This window comes from Poecilia reticulata, chromosome 12, assembly GCF_904066995.2.
Source record: "Poecilia reticulata chromosome 12, P_reticulata-male-v2, whole genome shotgun sequence".
Taxonomy (NCBI): Eukaryota; Metazoa; Chordata; class Actinopteri; order Cyprinodontiformes; family Poeciliidae; genus Poecilia; species Poecilia reticulata.
The window spans coordinates 30,645,286-30,662,620 of NC_088841.1; positions in this window are offsets into that span (position 1 = coordinate 30,645,286).

A 17,335-nucleotide genomic window follows, 5' to 3' on the forward strand; every position below is an offset into this window, starting at 1 on the left:
GTTGATTTAGAGACGATTGTAGACATGGCTGGCATTGCTATTTGCTAATAAGGCATGCCCACATGCTTCAGCTAGCAGTAAACATACACAGAGTTCATCATCATGTCATTTTATATTAATTTGCACAGCATTGAACCCATTTGAGTCAGAGTAAAAGCAAGACTTCCGGCAGACAAAAACAGGTGACTTCCTGTTGGAGAGGGGCGTGGCTAAGGTGATGTCATCATATGACCTTGTGAATGTGATCAAGGCTGGCCAATAATGAGAAATGGAAAGTCTGATGAAGTTGTCCCTTTTCTTGTAGAAGTTATTGCATTTTAGTATTTCATGGCACAAAGCCAAAGTTTGACACTTAGCCACGCCCACATGCTTTGATGTACGAGAATTCTTTTGATAACTTTTCACCTTCAATGTCTTAAGTGTGTGCTGAGCGAGTTTGAAGTCTGTATCTCAAAAGCTGTAGGAGGAGTTCGATCAGATGCGACGTCTATGAAAAACCGGAAATGGCGGCTTTGATCCAAAATGGCCGACTTCCTGTTGGGTTTGGACCATGGCTCCAAGAGACTTTTTTGTACATCCTGACAAGATACACATGTGTACCAAGTTTCATAATTCTAGGTTAAAGCATGGCTTGGGGCTGATGATTTAAACTCTTCTAGGGGGCGCTGTTGAGACATTAGGCCACGCCCACCAAATATTGCACTGGATTACTGTCCGGAGTTGGATAAGGATCGATCTCAGTGAGTTTGGTGCAGCTGGACTCACAATTGTGGAATTAACAGCCAAACGTATGGACACGGCGTTACAGGTAAACTTGCCACGCCGCCACGCCCACTTGCTTCCTCCAAAACAAACGGCGTTGGAAACCATAACACACCAACATGTCTTCTGTTTGTGGACACAGTTTCATGTTGATTAGGTTAAAGAGGTCAGATAGGGACCGATCACAATAAAACCTGACACTTCCTGTTCTAAGGGGGCGTGGCTTATGTGATCTCAAAATTTCACAATTGGGTCTTGTAGGGCATCCAAAGGTGATCACACACAGAAAGGTTGGTGGCTCTGTGAGTTTCTTTGTAGGAGATATAACTGTTTATTATTTTATGGTGAGTCAGTGAACTTTGACCCCTAGTATCACCCCTTCAGCATGCACGAAAACTCACCGTTTTGATAACTTTTAATCGGGCATGCCTTCTGAACCAACTGACCAAGTTTGAAGCCGATCCATCAAAAGCCCTAGGAGGAGTTCGATCAAATGCGAAGGCTATAAACGGCCAAAATGGGGTGAAATTTGGAAATTCAATCCAAAATGGCCGACTTCCTGTTTGACATACACTATGAGAACAATTATAAATTCTGAGTGTCTTGGGGAGTTCTACAAGTGTACCAAATTTCAAGTCTCTACAATAAAGTAACTGAATAGGAAAGGGTCTTTTGAAATTTTCTAGGGGGCGCCGTTGAGCCAATATTTTTGTGATTTTTGCGCGGCCCTTAAAAATCGTAAATTTTTCAAGGTCTCTATGGGCCTACCAATTTTGGTGAGTTTTTGAATATGTTAAAGCCCCCAAAAAGGCAATTCATTTGACAGAAGAAAAATAAAAAATAAAAAAAATAATAAACATTCGAAAAACAATAGGCCTTCGCAGCGCTTAGCTGCTCGGGCCTAATTAAAGCTCCGCGGAGCATCGAGCGGCCCTCGCAGCCAAGCGCCGCTCGGCCTATAGCCACCGCGTGTTCCCAGCACCGCCTTCCCCCAGCCACCGCTGATGCTCTGACGGAGCAGCCAAACCCGCCCTCCTTGAATTTACTCAGTGTGTCATGTTTGGCTTTGCTCACAGACAATGCACAAAAGTCTGTTGCTGTTTGGCTGCAGCGATTAGATCAGGGACCACCAACTTTTTTGAAACTGAGAGCTACTTCATGGGTACTGTTTTATATAAAGGCTACCAGTTTTACACTCTGTTCTGAAATAAGAAATTTACTCAGTTTGCCTTATACATTATCACTAATGATTAATGATTCTCATCTATGAAGAACTGATCACGTTAATGATTTCTAACAGTAATTAGCCATGAAAACTAGGTGGGAAACAGATATCAATATTCAGCACTTTATCACTTTTAATCTCAGTGATTGGGTGATTCTTTTTTTGCGGCAAAATTTCGGCCTGAGAATTTTTGAAAAAAAGTATTGTTTTAAGTTTTGAATATTTTGTTACAACACTGACATGTTTAATAAGAAATTAATAATAGGCAAGCTGAGGATTGGATAATTAACAATTACATGTGTTTTTTTCACCATTGTGTCTGAATGTGTTCCACCCTGTTATGAACATTTACACATGGACCACAAATAGTTAAACATTTAAATTAAAAAAATTATGACTTTTTCTTAGAAATAGTGTGTCCCTTTTACTATATAATGTTTTATTCTTGAAATTGTAACACATCATGAAGTTACAAATCATTTATGACTATTGTAAAGAGAAATCTGTTTTTTACTCATTATTACTGACAGCATGGAAAATATTGGTAATTTTAAAAACTTATACCAATATTTGCATTTATTGGTCTTCAACTCCCACCATGGCTCAGAAAAATTTACAGTACTTAATGTTTCTGTAACAATATTTCATAAAAACATGTGTGGAATGGAACATAACATGATGGATTTTCCCATAAAAGGGTGGAAAATCAAAGTCTTTGATACTAAAATCTGAAGATTTTCATGATTAGTTGCAGGATTTGCACTTTCAAGTCAAAGTATAGGTAGAGTATTTTTCCTGGCTCTATTTGACACGAAACTGGGATATCCCTGTAGTGTATTTTCCTATGACAGGTACTCATTGTTCCCCTCACATGAGTCAATGGGGGTAACTAGTGAAATGAAAACAGACAAATGGCAAAGACATCTGATAATACCTCAGACTACTCTGCAACTCTATTCCATCAACTCAAAATTTTTATTTGACGTAAAATTATTTATTTTCACCCTAATTTCTACCTTATTTGGTTCATGAACATAACAGGGTGGAACTTTTCAAAATAATTTACCTGTAGCTCTTTATGTGGTCAACATTTAGCTAGCTAACCTTCAACAGAATAACAAACCTTTAATGACTAAATCTAACATTATGTGTTTTAAATTCTACTGAATAAACATTTTTCACAATCTTTCCCAAAAGGGTGGAATATAACAGGGTGGAACTTTCTAACTAATTTACCTGTAGCTTTTTATGTGGTCAAAATTTAGCTAGCTAACAGATTGGCTGCAGCGAGTAGATCAGGGGTCACCAACCTTTTTGAAACTGAGAGCTACTTCATGGGTACTGAGTTATACAATGGGCTACCAGTTTGACACTATTCTGAAATAACAAACTTACTCAGTTTGCCTTTAGTTATATATAATCAATAATGATTAATGATACTGATCCATGAGAATACTCATCCATGAGAAGACACTGATCACGTTAATGATTTCTCACAATAATTAGCAATGAAAACAAGGTGGGAAACAGATATCAATTTTCAGCACTTTATCTCTTTTAATCTCAGTAATTGGGTGATTCTTTTTTTGCGGCAACATTTCGGCCTCAGGAGTTTTGAAAAAAAAGTATTGTTTTATGTTTTGAATATTTTGTTACAACACTGACATGTTTAACAATAAGAAATTAATAATGGGCAAGCTCAGGATTGGATGAATTAATAATTACATGTGGGGTTTTTTCACCATTGTCTCTGAATGTGTTCCACCCTTTTATGAACATTTACATATGGACCACAAATTGTTAAACATTTAAATTAAAAAAATAATTATTTTTTTCTTAGAAAGAGTGTGTCCCTTTTACTATATAATGTTTTTTTCTTGAAATTGTAACACATCATGAAGTTACAAATAATTTATGACTGTATTGCAAAGAAAACACTGTTTTTTTACTCATTATTACTGGCAGCATTGAAAATATTGGTAATTTCAAAAACTTACACCAATATTTTCATTATATAGGTCTTCAAATCCCCGCATAGCTCTGAAAAATCCACAGTACTTAATGTTTCTGTAATAATATTTAATAAGAACGTGAGGAATGGCACATAACATGCTGGATTGTACCATAACAGGGTGGAAAATCAAAGTGTTTGATTCTAAAATCTGCTGATTTTCATTATTAGTTGCAGGATTGGCTCAGTCAAAGTACAGGTAGAGTGTTTGTCCTGGTTCTGTTTGGCAAGAACATTTAATATCCCTGTAGTTGATTTTCCCATGACATGTACTCATTGTTCCCTCACATGAGTCAATGGGGGTAACTAGTGAAATGAAAACAGACAAATGGCAAAGACATCTGATAATACCTCAGACTACTCTGCAACTCTATTCCATCAACTCAAAATTTTTATTTTACTTAAAATTATTTATTTTCACCGTAATTTCTATCTTATTTGGTTCATGAACATAACAGGGTGGAAGATAAGAGGGTGGAACTTTTCTAACTAATTTACCTGTAGCTCTTTATGTGGTCAACATTTAGCTAGCTAACATTAAACCGAATAACAAACCTTTAGTGACTAAATCTAACATTATGTTTTTAAATTCTACTGAATTAACATTTTTCACAATCTTTCCTAACAGGGTGGAACATAACAGGGTGGAACTTTCTAACTAATTCATCTTTAGCTCTTTATGTGGCAAATATTTAGCTAGCTAACCTTCAACAAAATAACAAACCTTTAAAGACTAAATCTAACATTATGCTTTTAAATGCTACTGAATAAACATTTTTCACAATCTTTCCTAACAGCGTGTAACTTTAAGCATAACATATACAGGTTTAACATATTTAAGAAAGGAAAAAGTACAGAGATGGTGACAGTTGAAGCTCACTTTGTTTTCCATGGTTGAATTCACATCAGAACCAATTGATGTCACTCACTTTAAATGGTTTTTATGGAATTTTAGACTTTTTCAAGCCAGAAATGAAACATCATAACAGGGTGGAAAGTTAGTACTGGGACATGTATAATATGAAGAAAATATCAAATGAGAAAATAGTTTCAGTAGTTTAAATTGCATATTATAATAATGTTAAGTCCAGTCAACCAACTTATTGAAGAAAAACATAAATATATATATATATAATATTACAGTTTAAATGTCATGAGGAAATCTATTACTCTGCACTGGGGACACATGAAATTGAACATGTCAGTCAACAAAAAGGGGTGTAAAGAACAAAATAATATTTAAAAGCCATATTGTATATATTTGAATAATGGCAAACATCTCAATCCATCCATCCATTTTTCTGCACCCTTTCCTTAGTGGGCAGGGGAGGGTTGCTGGTGCCCATATCCAGCTGGCATGCAAACATCTAAAAGTATAATTAAAATACTTTGTTGTACATATTTGCAAATTTTAAAAAAAATAAATTGTAAGCAAAACATGGGGACATGGAATGTTGCCACAAAAAAGAATCAACTTACATATTTTTAAATAAATCTTATTACATTTTGAACTCATGACCAAATCTGCTGCATTTTTAATGAAATTGTAACTTTTACATGTCATGAACACACTTCTAAATTGAACACAATTGAACACAGGTCCTCAATATTTTAATTAAACTTTGCCATGACACTGCCATGTTGCTACAGACATCTGGTATTGGCTTCCTTATTAGTGAGAAGACTGGCATCCTTATTAGTGAGAAGACTAGCATTGCATGCTGTTCACCAGTGCTCTGTAATCTGGTGTGTAACTTGAAACTGCAACTGTGAGTGCATCTTTCAGATGTGCATCAGTGAGACATGTTCTGTGTTTGTTCTTGATGAAGTTCATGTCAGAAAACGCTGATTCACAGAGATAGGTTGAACCAAACAGGCTGGTAACCTTCATAGCTGCTGTGCTTACACCACTGCACCATCTATTTTACTTTCAATACCAGCGGGATCTAGGTTTAAATTGTATGTTTTAATTTTTTTATTGTTGTGTTTTAATGTACAGAACTTTGCATCAGCTGTGGTTGTTTTAAAGTGCTATGTAAATAAAGTTGGTTTGGTTTGATTCCACTTAACCTACAGGGCTAAGTGGAATGAAGTTATAGTGTAGCTGTCACATTCAGTCTTCAGTTGTTTCAGTGGCTACCTGTATTAGCTGTGTGCAAGTTTTCCTGCCGGTGTTGCCCGTACTGGACTGTGTTTGAGCTTCTCTTTATTAAATTATAATAAACATCATCATCGTCATCATCATCACCTGGGTCTCAGTGTTCATCCTCACCACCAACAACCACAAATCATGACAGTTTAAGTTTTGGGAGAATGTATGTGCATCTGAACAGCTTGATTGATACTTTATCTTGTCACTTGTGTTGACATTAGCTGCATTGTGTTTACAGCAGCGCTCCCTGGTGCAGCCCACAACATCTCATGCAGATTAGCCAATGTAGAGATAAGATACAGCTGTTTGATTAACCTAGGGTGTGCGTGGAGTCAAGTTATAATCTAATGCTAATGGATCCTTTAGAGAATCACTGAAGTCAGCCATAAATATCTGGTGGAAATCACACAAAGCCTGGTTGATTTAGAGACAATTGTAGACATGGCTGGCATTGCTATTTGCTAATAAGGCACGCCCACATGCTTCAGCTAGCAGCCAACATACACATAGTTCATCATCATGTCATTTTATATCAATTTGCACAGCATTGAACCCATTTGAGTGAGTTTAAAAGTAAGACTTCCAGCAGAAAAAACAGGTGACTTCCTGTTGGAGGGGGGCGTGGCTAAGGTGATGTCATCATATGACCTTGTGAATGTGATCAAGGCTGGCCAATAATGAGAAATGGAAAGTCTGATGAAGTTGTCACTTTTCTTGTAGAAGTTATTGCATTTTAGTATTTCATGGCACAAAGCCAAAGTTTGACACTTAGCCACGCCCACATGCTTTTATGTACGAGAATTCTTTTGATAACTTTTCATCTTCAATGTCTTAAGTGTGTGCTAAGCGAGTTTGAAGTCTGTATCTCAAAAGCTGTAGGAGGAGTTCGATCAGATGCGACGTCTATGAAAAACCGGAAATGGCGGCTTTGATCCAAAATGGCCGACTTCCTGTTGGGTTTGGACCATGGCTCCAAGAGACTTTTTTGTACATCCTGACAAGATACACATGTGTACCAAGTTTCATAATTCTAGGTTAAAGCATGGCTTGGGGCTGATGATTTAAACTCTTCTAGGGGGCGCTGTTGAGACATTAGGCCACGCCCACCAAATATTGCACTGGATTACTGTCCGGAGTTGGATAAGGATCGATCTCAGTGAGTTTGGTGTAGCTGGACTCACAATTGTGGAATTAACAGCCAAACGTATGGACACGGAGTTACAGGTATATTCGCCACGCCGCCACGCCCACCTGCTGCATCCAAAACAAACAGCGTTGGAAACCATAACACACCAACATGTCTTCTGTTTGTGGACACAGTTTCATGTTGATTAGGTTAAAGAGGTCAGATAGGGACCGATCACAATAAAACATGACACTTCCTGTTCTAAGGGGGCGTGGCTTATGTGATCTCAAAATTTCACAATTGGGTCTTGTAGGGCATCCAAAGGTGATCACACACAGAAAGGTTGGTGGCTCTGTGAGTTTCTTTGTAGGAGATATAACTGTTTATTATTTTATGGTGAGTCAGTGAACTTTGACCCCTAGTATCACCCCTTCAGCATGCACGAAAACTCACCGTTTTGATAACTTTTAATCGGGCATGCCTTCTGAACCAACTGACCAAGTTTGAAGCTGATCCATCAAAAGCCCTAGGAGGAGTTCGATCAAATGCGAAGGCTATAAACGGCCAAAATGGGGTGAGATTTGCAAATTCAATCCAAAATGGCCGACTTCCTGTTTGACATACACTATGAGAACAATTATAAATTCAGCGTGGCTTGGGGAGTTCTACAAGTGTACCAAATTTCAAGTCTCTACAATAAAGTAAGTGAATAGGAAAGGGTCTTTTGAAATTTTCTAGGGGGCGCTGTTGAGCCATTTTTTTTGCAATTTTTGCGCGGACCTTAAAATACGTAAATTTTTCACAGTCTCTATGGGCCTACCAATTTTCGTGAGTTTTTGAATATGTTAAAGCCCCCAAAAAGGCAATTCATTTGACAGAAGAAAAATAATAATTAAAGCTCCGCGGAGCCTCAAGCGGCCCGAGCAGCCAAGCGCCGCTCCGGCCTATAGCCACCGCGGGGACCCAGCACCGCCGCCCGCCTGCCACCGCGTACCCTTTCGCACAGTTGAGGCGCGCCTCCGCCAGGCAGTTCGAACCGTTCACTTCGGCATGGTTCCCTGAGGACACACCACAAATTTGGAGCAGATCGGTCGATGTAGAGAGGAGATATTGATGATGGGATAGTCTAGGGGGCGCTGTAGAGTAAAACCACAATTCAAAGCCGTTGGGCTCTTTAGCATTGAGCACAGGTCAAACGTATCCAGTTTGGTTCCAATCGGAAGATGCGTGTGTGATTCAGAGACAGTTCTATGCATATGGCGAAGGACAGACAGTTGGCCACGCCCCCATGAGTCAGAGTTAATCCTCACAGTTCATCATCAGCTCATATTATGTCAGGTGGTAGAAGATTAATTCCATATGTATTACTCAGTAAAAATAAGACATACAGTAGAAAAAACAGCTGAATTCCTGTTAAAAGTGGGCGGAGCTAATGTTACGTCATCATCTCACCATGTGAATGTAATGAGGGTTGGTCAGTAGTGAGACATAGGAAGTCGGAAGCAGCAGTGACCTTGTATGTGGAAGTTATGTCACTTTGATGTTTTATGGCGAATAGTCAAAGTTTGGCACTTAGCCACGCCCACATGCTTTGACATACCAAAATTCCTGTGATAACTTTAGACCTTTAATGTCTCAACTCTCTGCTGACTGAGTTTGAAGTCTGTATGTCAAACCTGTAGGAGGAGTTCGATCAAATAGACGTCTGTGAAAAACAGCAAATGGCAATTTAATCCAAAATGGCCGACTTTCTGTTGGGTTTGGACCATGGCTCCAAGAGGCTTTTTGTAGGTCCTGACACGATACACAAGTGTACCAAGTTTCATAATTCAGTTAAAGAATGGCTTGGGGCTGATTATTTAAAATCTTCAAGGGGGCGCTGTTGAGACATTAGGCCACGCCCACAAAAAATCACACTGGATTCCTGTCGAGGGGCCCCAAGGATCAAACCTAGTGAGTTTGGTGCAGCTGGGCTTTAAACTGTGGAATTAAGGCCAAACGTAAGAGAAGGCGTTAAAGGTCACTTCGCCACGCCGCCACGCCACCTGCTGCATCCAAACCAAACGGGGTTGGACACCCTGACACACCAACATGTCTTCTGTCTGTCGACAGTGTTTCATGTTGATTAGGTCAAAGGTTTCAGATAGTGAATGTTCGCAGTAAAACATGACACTTCCTGTTCTAGGGGGGCGTGGCTTAGGTAATCTCAAAATTTCACAACTGGGTGTCGTAGGTCATCCAAAGGTGATCACACACAGAAAGTTTGGTGGCTCTGTGAGTTTATTTGTAAGAGATATAACAGTTTATTACATTCTGGTGAGTCGGTGAACTTTGACCCCTGGTACGACCCCTTCAGCATGCTCGAAAACTCACGAATTTGATAACTTTGAATCGGCCATGCCTTATGAACAATCTGACTGAGTTTGAAGCCGATCGATCGAAATCCTAGGAGGAGTTCGATCAAATGCGACGTCTGTAAACGGCCAAAATGGGCTCAAATCGGAACTTCAATCCAAAATGGCCGACTTCCTAGGATACTTGCACTATGACATTAATTGTAAATTCTGAGTGTCTTGGGGAGCTCTACAACTGTACCGAATTCAAGTCGTGACGATAAAGTAAGTGAATAGAAAAGGGTCTTTTGAAAGTTGCTAGGGGGCGCCCTTGAGCCGTTTCTTGTGCGATTTTTGCGAGGACCTTAAAATACGTAAATTTTCACCGGGCTCTATGCGGCCGCCAAGTTTGGTGAGTTTTTGAATATGATAAAGCCCCCAAAAAGCCAATTTATTTTACGGAAGAATAAGAAGAAGAATAATTAAAGCTCCGCGGAGCCTCAAGCGGCCCGAGCAGCCAAGCGCCGCTCCGGCCTATAGCCACCGCGGGGACCCAGCACCGCCGCCCGCCTGCCACCGCGTACCCTTTCGCACAGTTGAGGCGCGCCTCCGCCAGGCAGTTCGTACCGTTCACTTCGGCATGGTTCCCTGAGGACACACCACAAATTTGGAGCAGATCGGTCGATGTAGAGAGGAGATATTAATGATGGGATAGTCTAGGGGGCGCTGTAGAGTAAAATCACAAATCAAACCCGATGGGCTCTTTAGCATTGAACACAGGTCAAACGTATCCAGTTTGGTGCCAATCGGAAGATGCGTGTTGATTCAGAGACAGTTTATGCATATGGCGAAGGACAGACAGTTGGCCACGCCCCCATGAGTCAGAGTTCATCATCACAGTTCATCATCAGTCATATTATGTCAGGTGGTAGAAGATTAATTCCATATGTATTACTCAGTAAAATAAGACATACAGTAGAAAAAACAGCTGAATTCCTGTTAAAAGTGGGCGGAGCTAAGGTTACGTCATCATCTTACCATGAGAATGTAATGAGGGTTGGTCAGTAGTGAGACATAGGAAGTCTGAAGCAGCTGTGACCTTGTATGTGGAAGTTATGTCACTTTGATGTTTTATGGCGAATAGTCAAAGTTTGGCACTTAGCCACGCCCACATGCTTTGACATACAAAAATTCCTGTGATAACTTTAGACCTTTAATGTCTGAACTCTCTGCTGACTGAGTTTGAAGTCTGTATGTCAAACGCTGTAGGAGGAGTTCGAACAAATATGACGTCTCTGAAAAACAGCAAATGGCGGTTTATCCAAAATGGCCGACTTCCTGTTGGGTTTGGACCATGGCTCCACGAGACTTCTTTGTAGGTCTTGACAATATACACAAGTGTACCAAGTTTCATAATTCTAGGTTAAAGAATGGCTGATTATTTAAAATCTTCAAGGGGGCGCTGTTGAGACATTAGGCCACGCCCACAAAAAATTACACTGGATTCCTGTCGAGGGGCCCACAAGGATCAAACCTAGTGAGTTTGGTGCAGCTGGGCTTTAAACTGTGGAATTCAAGGCCAAACGTAAGGAGACGGCGTTAAAGGTCACTTCGCCACGCCGCCACGCCCACCTGCTGATCCAAACCAAACGGGGTTGGACACCCTGACACACCAACATGTCTTCTGTCTGTGGACCAGTTTCATGTTGATTAGGTGAAAGGGGTCAGATAGTGAACGTTCGCAGTAAAACATGACACTTCCTGTTTAAGGGGGCGTGGCTTAGGTAATCTCAAAATTTCACAACTGGGTGTTGTAGGTCATCCAAAGGTGATCACACACAAAGTTTGGTGCTCTGTGAGTTTATTGTAAGAGATATAACAGTTTATTACTTCTGGTGAGTCGGTGAACTTTGACCCCTGGAACGACCCCTTCACATGCTCGAAAACTCACGAATTTGATAACTTTGAATCGGCCATGCCTTATGAACAATCTGACCGAGTTTGAAGCCGATCGATCGAAATCCCTAGGAGGAGTTCGATCAAATGCGACGTCTGTAAACGGCCAAAATGGGGGCAAAATCGGAACTTCAATCCAAAATGGCCGACTTCCTAGGACAGATGCACTATGACATTAATTGTAAATTCAGAGTGTCTTGGGGAGCTCTACAAGTGTACCGAATTTCAAGTCTCTACGATAAAGTAAGTGAATAGAAAAGGGTCTTTTGAAAGTTCTAGGGGGCGCCCTTGAGCATTTCTTTGCGATTTTTGCGAGGACCTTAAAATACGTAAATTTTCACCGGCTCTATGCGGCCGCCAAGTTTGGTGAGTTTTTGAATATGATAAAGCCCCCAAAAAGCCAATTTATTTACGGAAGAATAAAAGAATAATTAAAGCTCCGCGGAGCCTCAAGCGGCCCGAGCAGCCAAGCGCCGCTCCGGCCTATTGCCACCGCGGGGACCCAGCACCGCCGCCCGCCTGCCACCGCGTACCCTGTCGCACAGTTGAGGCGCGCCTCCGCCAGGCAGTTAGCACCGTTCACTTCGGCATGGTTCCCTGAGGACACACCACAAATTTCGTGTAGAGAGGAGATATTGATGATGGGATAATCTAGGGGGCGCTGTAGAGTAAAATCACAATTCAAACCCGTTGGGCTCTTTAGCATTTAGCACAGGTCAAACGTATCCAGTTTGGTGCCAATTGGAAGATGCATGTGTGATTCAGAGACAGTTGTATGCATATGGCGAAGGACAGAAAGTTGGCCACGCCCCATGAGACAGAAATCATCCTCACAGTTCATCATCAGGTGATATTATGTCAGGTGGTGGAAGAGAGGAGATATTGATGATGGGATAATCTAGGGGGCGCTGTAGGGTAAAATCACAATTCAAACCTATTGGTCTCTTTAGCATTGAGCACAGGTCAAACGTATCCAGTTTGGTTCCAATCGGAAGATGCGTGTTTGAGTCAGAGACAATTTATTCATATGGCGAAGGACAGCCAGTTTTTCCACGCCCCATGAGTCAGAGTTAATCCTCACAGTTCATTATCAGCTCATATTATGTCAAGTGGTAGAAGATTAATTCCATATGTATTACTCAGTAAAATAAGACATACAGTAGAAGAAACTGTTGAATTCCTGATAAAAGTGGGCGGAGCTAAGGTTACGTCATCATCTGACCATGAGAATGTAATGTGGGTTGGTCAGTATTGAGACATAGGAAGTCTGAAGCAGCTGTGACCTTGTATGTGGAAGTTATGTCACTTTGATGTTTTATGGCGAATAGTCAAAGTTTTGCACTTAGCCACGCCCACATGCTTTACATACAAAAATTCCTGTGATAACTTTAGACCTTTAATGTCTCAACTCTGCTCACTGAGCTTGAAGTCTGTATCTGAAACGCTGTAGGAGGAGTTCGGTCAAATATGACGTCTCTGAAAAACAGCAAATGGCGTCTTTGATCCAAAATGGCCGACTTCCTGTTGGGTTTGGACCATGGCTCCAAGAGACTTTTCTGTAGGTCTTGACAAGATACACAAGTGTACCAAGTTTCATAATTCTAGGTTAAAGAATGGCTTGGGGCTGGTTATTTAAAATTTCAAGGGGGCGCTGTTGAGACATTAGGCCACGCCCACAAAAAGTCACACTGGATTCCTGTCGAGGGGCCCACAAGGATCAAACCTAGTGAGTTTGGTGCAGCTGGGCTTTAAACTGTGGAAATCAAGGCCAAACGTAAGGAGACGGCGTTAAAGGTCACTTCGCCACGCCGCCACACCCACCTGCTGCATCCAAACCAAACGGGGTTGGAAACCCTGACACACCAACATGTCTTCTGTCTGTGGACACAGTTTCATGTTGATTAGGTGAAAGGGGTCAGATAGTGAACGTTCGCAGTAAAACATGACACTTCCTGTTCTAAGGGGCGTGGCTTAGGCAATCTAAAATTTCACAACTGGGTGTCGTAGGTCATCCAAAGGTGATCACACACAGAAAGTTTGGTGGCTCTGTGAGTTTATTTGTAAGAGATATAACAGTTTATTACATTCTGGTGAGTCGGTGAACTTTGACCCCTGGTACGACCCCTTCAGCATGCTCGAAAACTCACGAATTTGATAACTTTGAATCGGCCATGCCTTATGAACAATCTGACCGAGTTTGAAGCCGATCGATCGAAATCCCTAGGAGGAGTTCGATCAAATGCGACGTGTGTAAACGGCCAAAATGGGGGTAAAATCGGAACTTCAATCCAAAATGGCCGACTTCCTGGGATACTTTCACTATGACATTAATTGTAAATTCTGAGTGTCTTGGGGAGCTCTACAACTGTACCGAATTTCAAGTCTCTACGATAAAGTAAGTGAATAGAAAAGGGTCTTTTGAAAGTTTCTAGGGGGCGCCCTTGAGCCGTTTCTTGTGCGATTATTGCGAGGACCTTAAAATACGTAAATTTTCACCGGGCTCTATGCGGCCGCCAAGTTTGGTGAGTTTTTGAATATGATAAAGCCCCCAAAAAGCCAATTTACTTTACGGAAGAATAAGAATAATTAAAGCTCCGCGGAGCATCGAGCGGCCCTCGCAGCCAAGCGCCGCTCGGCCTATAGCCACCGCGTGGTCCCAGCACCGCTTTCCCCCAGCCACCGCTGATGCTCTGACGGAGCAGCCGAACCCGCCTTCCTTCAATTACTCAGTGTGTCATGTTTGGCATTGCTCTCAGACAATGCACAAAAATCTGTTGCAGATTGGCTGCAGCCAGTAGATCAGGGGTCACCAACCTTTTTGAAACTGAGAGCTACTTCATGGGTACTGAGTCATACAATGGGCTACCAGTTTGACACTCTCTTCTGAAATAACAAATTTACTCAGTTTGCCTTTAGTTATATATTATCAATAATGATTAATGATACTGATCCATGAGAATACTCATCCATGAGAACACACTGATCACGATAATGATTTCTCACAGTAATTAGCAATGAAAAGAAGGTGGGAAACAGATATCAAAATTCAGCACTTTATCTCTTTTAATTTCAGTAATTGGGTGATTCTTTTTTGCGGAAATGTTTCGGCATCAGGATTTTTGAAAAAAAAGTATTGTTTTAAGTTTTAAATATTTTGTTACAACACTGACATGTTTAACAATAAGAAATTAATGATGGGAAAGCTCAGGATTGGATGAATTAATAATTACATGTTTTTTTCACCATTTTTCTAATGCTATTGGCGTCTTTAGAGGTTCACTGAAGTCAGCCATAAAAGACTGGTGCAAATCGGATGAAGCCTGGTTGATTTAGAGATGATTGTAGACATGGCTGGCATTGCTATTTGCTAATAAGGCACGAGCACATGCTTCAGCTAGCAGCCAACCTACACAGAGTTCATCATCATGTCATTTTATATCAATTTGCACAGCATTGAACCCATTTGAGTCAGAGTAAAAGTAAGACTTCCGGCAGACAAAAACAGGTGACTTCCTGTTGGAGGGGGGCGTGGCTAAAGTAATGTCATTATATGACCTTGTGAATGTGATCAGGGCTGGCCAATAATGAGACATGGAAAGTCTGATGAAGTTGTCACTTTTCCTGTAGAAGTTATTGCATTTTAGTATTTCATAGCACAAAGCCAAAGTTTGACACTTAGCCACGCCCACATGCTTTTATGTACGAGAATTCTTTTGATAACTTTTCATCTTCAATCTCTTAAGTGTGTGCTGAGCGAGTTTCAAGTCTGTATCTCAAAAGCTGTAGGAGGAGTTCGATCAGATGCGACGTCTATGAAAAACCGGAAATGGCGGCTTTGATCCAAAATGGCCGACTTCCTGTTTGGTTTGGACCATGACTCCAAGAGACTTTTTTGTACATTCTTACAAGATACACATGTGTACCAAGTTTCATAATTCTAGGTTAAAGCATGGCTTGGGGCTGATGATTTAAAATATTCTAGAGGGCGCTGTTGAAACATTAGGCCACGCCCACCAAATATTGCACTGGATTACTGTCCGGAGTTGGATCAGGATCCATCTCAGTGAGTTTGGTGCAACTGGACTCAAAATTGTGGAATACAGAGCCAAACGTAAGGACAGGTATATTCGCCACGCCGCCACGCCCACCTGCTGCATCCAAACCAAACGGGGTTGGACACCCTGACACACCAACATGTCTTCTGTTTGTGGACACAGTTTCATGTTGATTATGTTAAAGAAGTCAGATAGGGACCGATCACAATAAAACATGACACTTCCTGTTCTAAGGGGGCGTGGCTTAGGTAATCTCAAAATTTCACAACTGGGTGTCGTAGGTCATCCAAAGGTGGTCACACACAGAAAGTTTGGTGGCTCTATGAGTTTCTTTGTAGGATATATAATTGTTAATTATTTTATGGTGAGTCAGTGAACTTTGACCCCTGGTATCACCCCTTCAGCATGCACGAAAACTCACCATTTTGATAACTTTTAATCGGGCATGCCTTATGAACCAACTGACCAAGTTTGAAGCCGTTCCATCAAAAGCCCTAGGAGGAGTTCGATCAAATGCGACGTGTGTAAACGGCCAAAATGGGGTCAAAATCGGAATTTCAATCCAAAATGGCCGACTTCCTAGGATACTTGCACTATGACATTAATTGTAAATTCTGAGTGTCTTGGGGAGCTCTACAACTGTAGCGAATTTCAAGTCTCTACGATAAAGTAAGTGAATAGGAAAGGGTCTTTTGAAAAATTCTAGGGGGCGCTGTTGAGCCATTTGTTATGCGATTTTTGCGTAGACCTTAAAATACGTAAATTTTTCACAGTCTCTATGGGCCCACCAATTTTGGTGAGTTTTTGAATATGTTAAAGCCCCCAAAAAGGCAATTCATTTGACAGAAGAAAAATAAAAATAAGAAACATTTGAAAAACAATAGGCCTTCGCAGCGCTTAGCTGCTCGGGCCTAATAATTTACAGCACGATTACAATAGGCCTTCGCAGCGCTTAGCTGCTCGGGCCTAATAATTTACAGCACGATTACAATAGGCCTTCGCAGCGCTTAGCTGCTCGGGCCTAATAATAATTTACAGCACGATTACAATAGGCCTTCGCAGCGCTTAGCTGCTCGGGCCTAATAATAATAAACAGCACGATTACAATAGGCCTTCGCAGCGCTTAGCTGCTCGGGCCTAATAATTTACAGCACGATTACAATAGGCCTTCGCAGCGCTTAGCTGCTCGGGCCTAATTCGCAGCGCTTAGCTGCTCGGGCCTAATAAACATTCGAAAAACAATAGGCCTTCGCAGCGCTTAGCTGCTCGGGCCTAATAATTTACAGCACAATTACAATAGGCCTTCGCAGCGCTTAGCTGCTCGGGCCTAATGACTAATTATATATTAGGTTTTTTAATTCTACTGAATAAACATTTTTCACAATCTTTCCTAACAGGGCGGAACTTTAAGTTTACAAATACAGGTTTAACATATTTAAAATAAGAAAAGTACAGAGATGGTGACAGTTGAAGCTTACTTTGTTTTCCATGGTTGAATTCACATCAGAACCAATTGATGTCATTTACATTAAATGGTTTTTATGGAATTTTAGACTTTTTGAAGGCAGAATTGAAACATCCTAACAGGGTGGAAAGTTAGTACTGGCACATGTATAATATGAAGAAAATATCAAATGAGAAAATAGTTTCAGTAGTTTAAATTGCATATTAAAATAAGGTTAAGTCCAGTCAATCAACTTATTGAAGAAAAACAT